The sequence below is a fragment of the Octodon degus genome, unplaced genomic scaffold (genome assembly GCF_000260255.1).
Source record: "Octodon degus isolate 3935 unplaced genomic scaffold, OctDeg1.0 scaffold00002, whole genome shotgun sequence".
In the NCBI taxonomy this organism is placed as follows: domain Eukaryota; kingdom Metazoa; phylum Chordata; class Mammalia; order Rodentia; family Octodontidae; genus Octodon; species Octodon degus.
In genome coordinates this window covers 10612911-10620833 of record NW_004524578.1, presented here as the reverse complement: position 1 = coordinate 10620833, position 7923 = coordinate 10612911, and the positions used below count along the sequence as shown (strand labels likewise).

Genomic DNA, 7923 nt, shown 5'->3' with positions numbered 1-7923 from the left:
CTTAAGAGATAACATTTATATGAGCAAGAGGACTTCTAACATTTTGTTTTGGAAAATGATCTCTGCAGGTGCATATTTTCTTAATAGTTGTTCAATTAAAAACCCATTGAATAATAAAAAGCTTATAGGCACTTACTACAATTTTCCCAATTGTCACTCGTCAAAGGCTGGTGATGAGGGGCGTGACAGGTTGAGCCAGGTTGTCTGACATGGTCTTCTGTCGCTCAGGAGCTTCCGTCAACTAAACTCACAAGGACGAAGTTGCTTCATCTGAGAAATACATCTGAAGCTGCGGAGAGCACCGAGTATGTTAGCAGGTTGGACTCATAGAGATCCTCCTGTTTAGAGCCTCCCAAGAGCTGGGATTACAGGCTCGCTCCACAACCCACAATGCCCAGTCTCAATCGCCATCTCAGCGGGCCACGGAGGTGGGGCCAGCACAGCAAATCAGGGAACCAAACCCTGGCCAATGTGTCTGCCTAAGCAGGCGCTTTAATCCTCTGGGCTATTTGGCTGGCCCTTATGTGACATTGGCAATAGGCCTTTGATTAATAGTAAACAAAAGGAATAATTACAAAACAAATAATAATAATAATAATGTATACGATGTGTTCCTTGTTGTAAAAGCATAAGCGATTTTCCAAGTTTTGAACTACTCTTTGTACTGGAAAACTCCCAAATAATTTGCCAATATTTAGATTTTACTATTGACCAGGTGGCAGAAATTATAGTGGGAGACTCTGTTTGAGATAACTAGCTTTATAGAGGCAGAAATTAAAATTCCAAGGCTGTAAATGTCTCATATTTTATAGAACCTGTAAGTGTGCTTATGCCTATGTATGCCCACTTTCTTTTCTTTCTTTTTTTTATCCATTTATGTATTTGGGACAGAGTCTCACTATGCAGCTGTTACTTGTAGCGATCCTCCTGTTTTCAGCCTCCCCAGTGCGGGGTTTACAGGCACGCGCCCCCACGCCTGGATGCGTGGCTGGCTCAGCATGCCTGGGCATGGGGCCGGGGAGGCATGTGGGACTGGGAATGGAACCCTGGTCCCCGCGCTTGCCAAAGCAGGCGCTTAGTCTGCTGAGCTATCTCACCGACCCTTCCATTTTCATATGATATCTTTACACTTGCAAAGAACATGATCCTTCTAGTTCCTGGAAGCCAGATGGAATGGAGCCGTGTCTCTGGGTTGCCCCGCAGTATTCCTGAGTCTTCCCGTGTCAGCAGGATCAGCACCCCCAGGTGGCATGTTGGATGCCTGCTTTCCCAGGCCCACCCAGACCTGGGACCTCAGCAATTCTGGATGGAATCCAGCAATCTGTTTCGCTAAGCTCTCCCTGGGCTTCTGCTCACTCTGTCTGAGCTGCTGTCACCCAGTGCACACGTCAGAGTGAAGACAAGTCAAGCAACAGCATCTTCATCCCTTCTTCTGCTGGACAGTGTTGAGGAGCCCACACACATTTCATCCTCACCCTAATCTCCAGGAAGCGCCCTCCTCGGCTGACATAGGCTTCCTCTTAGATGTGTTAATATAGCTAACCAGGCTGTAGGGAAGTGACTTTCCCCTGAGCCTCAAAGTAATTTCTGTCACCTCCTATCATGTGTTCATTTAATTAGTTTAACCCTTGGAAGGCGGCTTTATTTTCAGCTTCTTAAGTTACACATCCATATCCTGGCTCTGACCACTGCTAGAAGTAAGTTAATGCTAATTTTAGCAGCATCACACTCTCGTGGGTGTTTGCCAAGGTTTTATTTAGTCACTGGGATGATTTAATGGGCACAGCATGATTAACTGTAATGCATTTGCTGTCATCTTGAAACTTAAAAGAGTGTCCACTGCTATAGAACTCTGGACTTGCAGGACATAGAACTGAACAGGGAACTAGATGAACAGACACAGCAATAAACTGTGTAAAAATTTCAAGAATTGCTGGAGTACAATTCTGAAGTAGGAGTTGGATTTTAAAGGTGGACACACATAGCAGGGGGCAGCAGGGTTGTAGTAAATTTTACAGTGATAGCAGATGTGCAAGACTTTGTTGGTCATGTAAATTGAAAGTTAAAATAGACAAATAGCCAGGCCTGGTGACTTACACCTGTAATCCCAGCACTCTGGGGATTGACGCAGGAGGAGCATTGTGAGTTTGAGACCAGCCTGGGCTACAAAGGGAGTGTAAGTTTAGGCTGAACTGCATAGCAAGACCCTATCTCAAAGAGACAAAAAGAAGAAAAAAAAGACAAATAAATCAGTCCATACATTCATCCATCTATTCATCCAATGATTCATCTTTTTATCCCATCTAAGCAATCATTGAACCTTTTATCCATCCATTCACTGACCTATACATTCATCCTTCCCACTCTCCAATCAGTGTCCATCTGTCTATCCATCATCTGTTGTGTTCCAGAGACCATTTTAGCTGTGATAGGCTAAGGTATCTGTTTTCATGGATCTTTCTTTCTAGTGAACGTAAATAAAAACACAAAAAATTACATGAAATATTATAGATGATATACTTCATAGAGACAAAGCAATAAGGGAGGATCAGTAGAGGTTGAACACATTGGGCTCGATTTTAAATGGGTATTTGGGAAACATCTCATTAAAGATACGACACTGAGAAAAGACCTTCAAGTGTCTTCTTGGAGGAAGAGCAGTTCACCTAAAGGGAGCAGTGAGTGGAAATTCCCAAAGTTGAGGGTGTGTTTGCCATGTTCAAGATGAGCAAGAAATCTAGTTTATCAATTGAGGGAGAGAGAGAGAGAGAGAGAGAGAGAGAGAGAGAGAGAGAGAGAACATAACTCAGAGTGCCAGAGATACTCCTGGATTTTAGAGCCTTGATTCAGCAATTCCACTGAGAGATATCTTGCTTTTATCCTAAAAGGTCTCATGCACATTGCACATAGTCCAGTAAACCAATGACTTGTCCCTCCCAGAGAAGGGTTGATTGATGTCACACAAAAAAGTCCTCAAGGACAGTGGAGTTACTGGGAAGGATTTTCTGCTGAAAGAGGAAAAACCTTATAAGTAATAGAAAGAAGAAATGGTTAGTCATAAAAAAGAAATGGCTGCAAGAACAGGGAAGTTAGTCCACTGTCCCTTCAGGAAGAATGAGAGTGTTAAGGAGGGGTGTGAGAATGTTGGAGTAGCCAGGCCGATCAAGAGCACTGAGCGATCCCAAGTGCAGGGGGAAATGACAGGCGGGCCAACAGCAGAAAACACTGCAACAGTGAGGAAGCTGCTTTCTAGGCTGGAGCTGGTGAGATCCAGACCCTAGTGCTGACCGTCTTCTTCTCCTTTAAGCACACTGGAGTGGAGTAACATGGCTCTGAGCTTATCAGAAGCCGCCGCAACTGCATTCTAGGACAGGCTTAGATAGGACTGTGCTCAGAGAGTGCCTGGACATGCAACTCCCCTGACTGTCGGATACATAGAGAAAACAGTAACAGGTGCAAAACATTTCAGGATTGCAGATAATGAAGCACTAACTACTTGTAGAATTCAAGAAGGTTTTCAAGAGGAGATATCATGGGACCAGGGCAGTCTTGAAAGGGCTGTAGAAGTATAGTAGGCAGACCGGGTGGAATTGACTGACAATGCTTCTTTTGTTTGCAGTTTTCTGTGTGTGACCTCCACATACAACTAGCGCCCTGGCACCCCGAGTACAACAGGCATCTTCTCATAGCATCACTGTTGGCCTTCATCGGTTACGTTGGTCTCAAGTTTCCCCATCCAGGGTCCAAAGGCAGCATGGCGTACTCTGGCAAGGCTGAGTCATTCCTTCAGGAAGAGCTGCTAGTGACTGGGGCTGAGGATGCTGCACAGGGACAGAAGAGAGTCACTGCGAATTCAGAGTGACTGCCGCTTGCTGCAGGATGAGGAGAATCACTCTCCCTGGTGCTCACGGCTAGTCTGTCCCTAGGAAAACACTCTTCTGCACTGTAGTGGGGTTCGACTGCAAAGAGCACTTACTCTCAGTGCTGCTGTTTTCCTGTCTAAGGACAGATAATGCCACTGCACTGATGCTGCTAGAAAAGAAGAGAGAGTGGGAAGAGGTGGATTTCACCACACACAAGGAAAGGACACTTTCTAGGGAAACTAAGAGTTTTAGTTCAGTTTTGAAGAGGTTGATAGAATTAATCTAAAACCTACAGTTCCCATAAGTCAATGAAGATGCTGCCATTTGCCATTTGATTTCTTTATTGTTCAAAAGGATGTTTTTCCTATAAGGGTTATAAAAATACGTTGCTGAGAGTTGAGTTTGCAGACAGAAACTTTTATATGATGGCTAAGTCTCATAGATGTCTAATTGTTTACATAAAAGGATAAGATGAAGTTGACATATTGTCATATATTATACGTACAATGATTTTTCTAAAATTTAAAATGGTGCATTGGGACTGGGGAGATAGCTTGGTAGTCTAAGCACCCGGCAAGCACAAGGACCCTGGTATGATCCCTAGCACCACATGCCGTGCCAGCCACTAAGATCGGGCGTGGTGGCACGTGTCTGCAATCCCAGCCCTGGGGAGGCTGAGATAGGATCACTACAAGTTCAAGCTGCATAGTAAGACCTTACTCTATTAGCAACAATTGCGCCTCGGATAAACCTCATTGGCTACGATACTGCCACTGCACAAAGCTAAGACCTTACTCTAAAAAAATAAATAAATATTTTTTAAAAATGTATTTAGGACAGGATATAGAGGCTATACAAGGTCCCATTATGTAGTTCAGATTCCTAGTGATTCTCTTGTTTTCAGCCTCCCAAGCACCGGGATTTCAGGGGTGCGCCACCACACCCAGTCTCAATCACTGTCTCAGAGCTCCCTGAGGGCAGGGCCAGCACGGCTCACTAGGGATCAAAACCTGGCTGCTGTGCTCTGCCTAAGCAAGTGCTTTAGTCTGCTGAACTATCTGGCGGGCCTTAGAAATATTTTTTGTTTTTAAATTTAAAAGTGGTGCACAGTATTTTTGTCATACTGGCTGTACCAAAGAGATTCCATAGATTTTAATAATTATAAATGGATAAAAATACAGACATTTCTTATTTCATTTTGTAGTCTAGCTACGTAATTCATGTGTTGTTATAGGTCCTGCTCAAGGCCTCACTGAGATAATATTCTCTTGTAATGGGCTGGTCTCACTCTGGCTGGCATAATTGCGATGGCTCAGTTTTACCCATTTTTTCTCACTCTAGTTCTATCTTTCTCAATTTTCCTCCTGCAATTTCAAAATGCTTAAATTCATCACCTAAAGAAAATAGAGATTATTGCACGCAATTCAGTAACTTTCCCGGTGGGGAAATCAGACCACTTCGAAGTTCTTTTTCTTCTCAGACTTCATTAAGTTTATGCTAGTGGTTGTCTCAAATTAGTTTTATAGAGAGACATTTCGCAAATTTGTCACTTATAGATTGCATTAAACTGACCTGATTTAGCTATGCTGTTTAGAGAAATGATATAATGTGTATTTATGTCCAACTATTAGGTAGTAAATACATAGCAGTTACTAGAAGGGTGCAGCATGGCAGAGGATTCCCTAAGTGATGTATCTGTTTGGTCTAGAAGCCCAAACGCTTTCACACTCACTTACTTACTTAACAGAAATTCACTGAGCAACTATTATAACCCATCATTGCACTAGATGGCGGGTAGGAATGTCAGGGCCAGTAAGCAAAAGCTGAAACAACCACTCAAAGAATACAAAGGAGGAAGAGCGTGGAGGAAGGACCCACAGCAGGGGTGGGTGTGAGGAGCTCAGGGAGACTCCATAGACAGGCCGGGATGTGCAGTACTGCTTTCTGCTATGAGGCTCACTATTTATATTCCCCAGTGCTGTGGAATCGCCCCCTTCTTGTCTCACCTTCCGTAGGAGAAGGGGATACCTTGTTTATACAGTTAGCTGGAGACACTAATAGATGCTCTAGGAGCCTTAGTATCACCCAAATTTTCCTGTTCCCACAATTACTTACTTTTTCTATAAGAGCATGGCACTCCTGTTTGCCAGCTGGAGCTTTGAGGACAGGTCCACTCAAATATGTATTTTCTTTTTTGTACATGAAGTAGTTCTACTCACCTCCACAATCAGAAGTGGCATCATACTTTGAATCTATTTATTTATTTTTAATTTCCAATAAGGTAATAGGAGGTTAAGCAGTTTTATAAAGATTGGAATTTGTTGCAGTTTCACTTCAAGAGGAAGGGAAGAGTGGAAGGTACAAGTGTACAATGATATTTGTTGAAAATAAGACAGAAGGTTTTCTGTACATTTCACACTTAGCCCTCTCCATGTGGGCTCCCTGTGCTTACCTCATGTGAGGTAAGAGAATCAGAGACTAAAACAAGATAAGTTGTATAAATTACAAAAAAGAATTCCAGAGGTCACTACAGGTGACGCCTACACAGGTCTCCTGTCTTGATGTCCATGGTGCTCGGGATGTCTCCTTTGAGTTCCACGTCCCTGTTCAACCTCCAGATCTCACATTAATATCCTCAGTAGAAGGGAGAATGAGAGAATAGAGGATGTATTCTCTCTCTTTTAAGATGATTGTCTAGCTCTGCGATGTCAGATTTCCTCTTCTTTCTCTTTTTCCAGAACACAGTCCTATAGTTTCCCTGTAGCTGTAAGAGAGTCCGGTAGTTTCTTATCTGGGCAGCATTGTCTCAGCAAATGGGAAGAAAGGATTTTTATGGACAGCTCCAAGTGGCTGCAGTGGTGAGCCTCATTTTCTTCCCCTTTCAGAAGAAAGGAAAATGGTATCTTGTGATTTTAACTATGCCCTGCTTATTTAACACTCCACAAGAAATTAATACCACCTTAATAACTTAAACCACAAATGTGTTCTTAGTTCACAATTTGTGGGTCAGGGATCTGTGTGCGATCTAACTCCATTAATGATAGTGCCTCTGTCTTCCACAGTCACCTCTGCTTCAGTGGCTTGGAGAGGAAGAGATGACTGGGACAACATTCCTAGGATCTCCGTCCAGATTGTCCCAGCCTGTGTGTGATTCCTTGGTTCTGTCCTACCCTGTGCCCAAGGTGTGTTGCCCGCTGTCATCTTTGGCACTGTGGCTGGCACAGCTGGAGCTCCTGAGCATGGCTGGGCATTTGGTTCTTCATGGGCTTTTCTACCTGTATAAGTTGGGCTTCCTCACAGCATGGCGGTTTGCAGAAGTTGGATTTCATCCATTAGTGATGGACTTTCTCTGGAAAGAATGTTCCAAGAGAGCAAAGCAGAAACTACAAAGCTCCTTATAACTAGCTCAGAAGTCACGCTTCTATCACAGCTCACTGTTGTCAGTCCAGGTTCAAGCGATGGCTTTACAACCTTGTATTGAGAGGCACAGCATGAAGTTTCCTACCATGGTTTACTCATTACACAACAATTGCTTAAGAAAACATAACTAGGACACCAACTGGTCTAGCCTGGATCATGCAATTTCCTTTATGCTACATGGGTCTGAGCAGCATATGCATAAGTTTTTCAAACAGTGAGTTTAATATTGTGATTTAATTTTGAAAAACAAACAAAAAATATATATATAGATAGATAGCTACAGAGTAGTGGAAGTAGTGAGAATTTGTAATAATGGTATTTTTTTGGGTATAAAGAGCTTTCAATGAAATGGGCCATGAGATTTATACTGAGCTCTTCAGGTTAATACTCTTATTAACTGGAGCTTCCCCCCTCTCCCCTCCAGCCTTCTACCTATCCCCCTACCAGCCAAGAATTGGGCCGCTGCCCTGCTGTCTCTTTCATATTTGTGAATGCTCTCTTAGGTCTGGGAAATCAGATTGTCTCATTTAAATTTAATTTGAATTTCTGTTTGAAGAATCAACCTGAGACATCAAAGAGAATCCAAGAAAACGAGCTACACAATAAATGATCAAATGACTTCAGAAAACATTGCACTTTT

At 43.0% G+C, this 7923-nt stretch overlaps 1 pseudogene; it reads right to left on the bottom strand.

The window, feature by feature from the left end:
- Nucleotides 1-4499: 4499 nt before the first annotated feature.
- LOC111816262 lies at nt 4500-4648 on the bottom strand (annotated as a pseudogene).
- Between the last annotated feature and the right edge of the window lie 3275 nt (nt 4649-7923).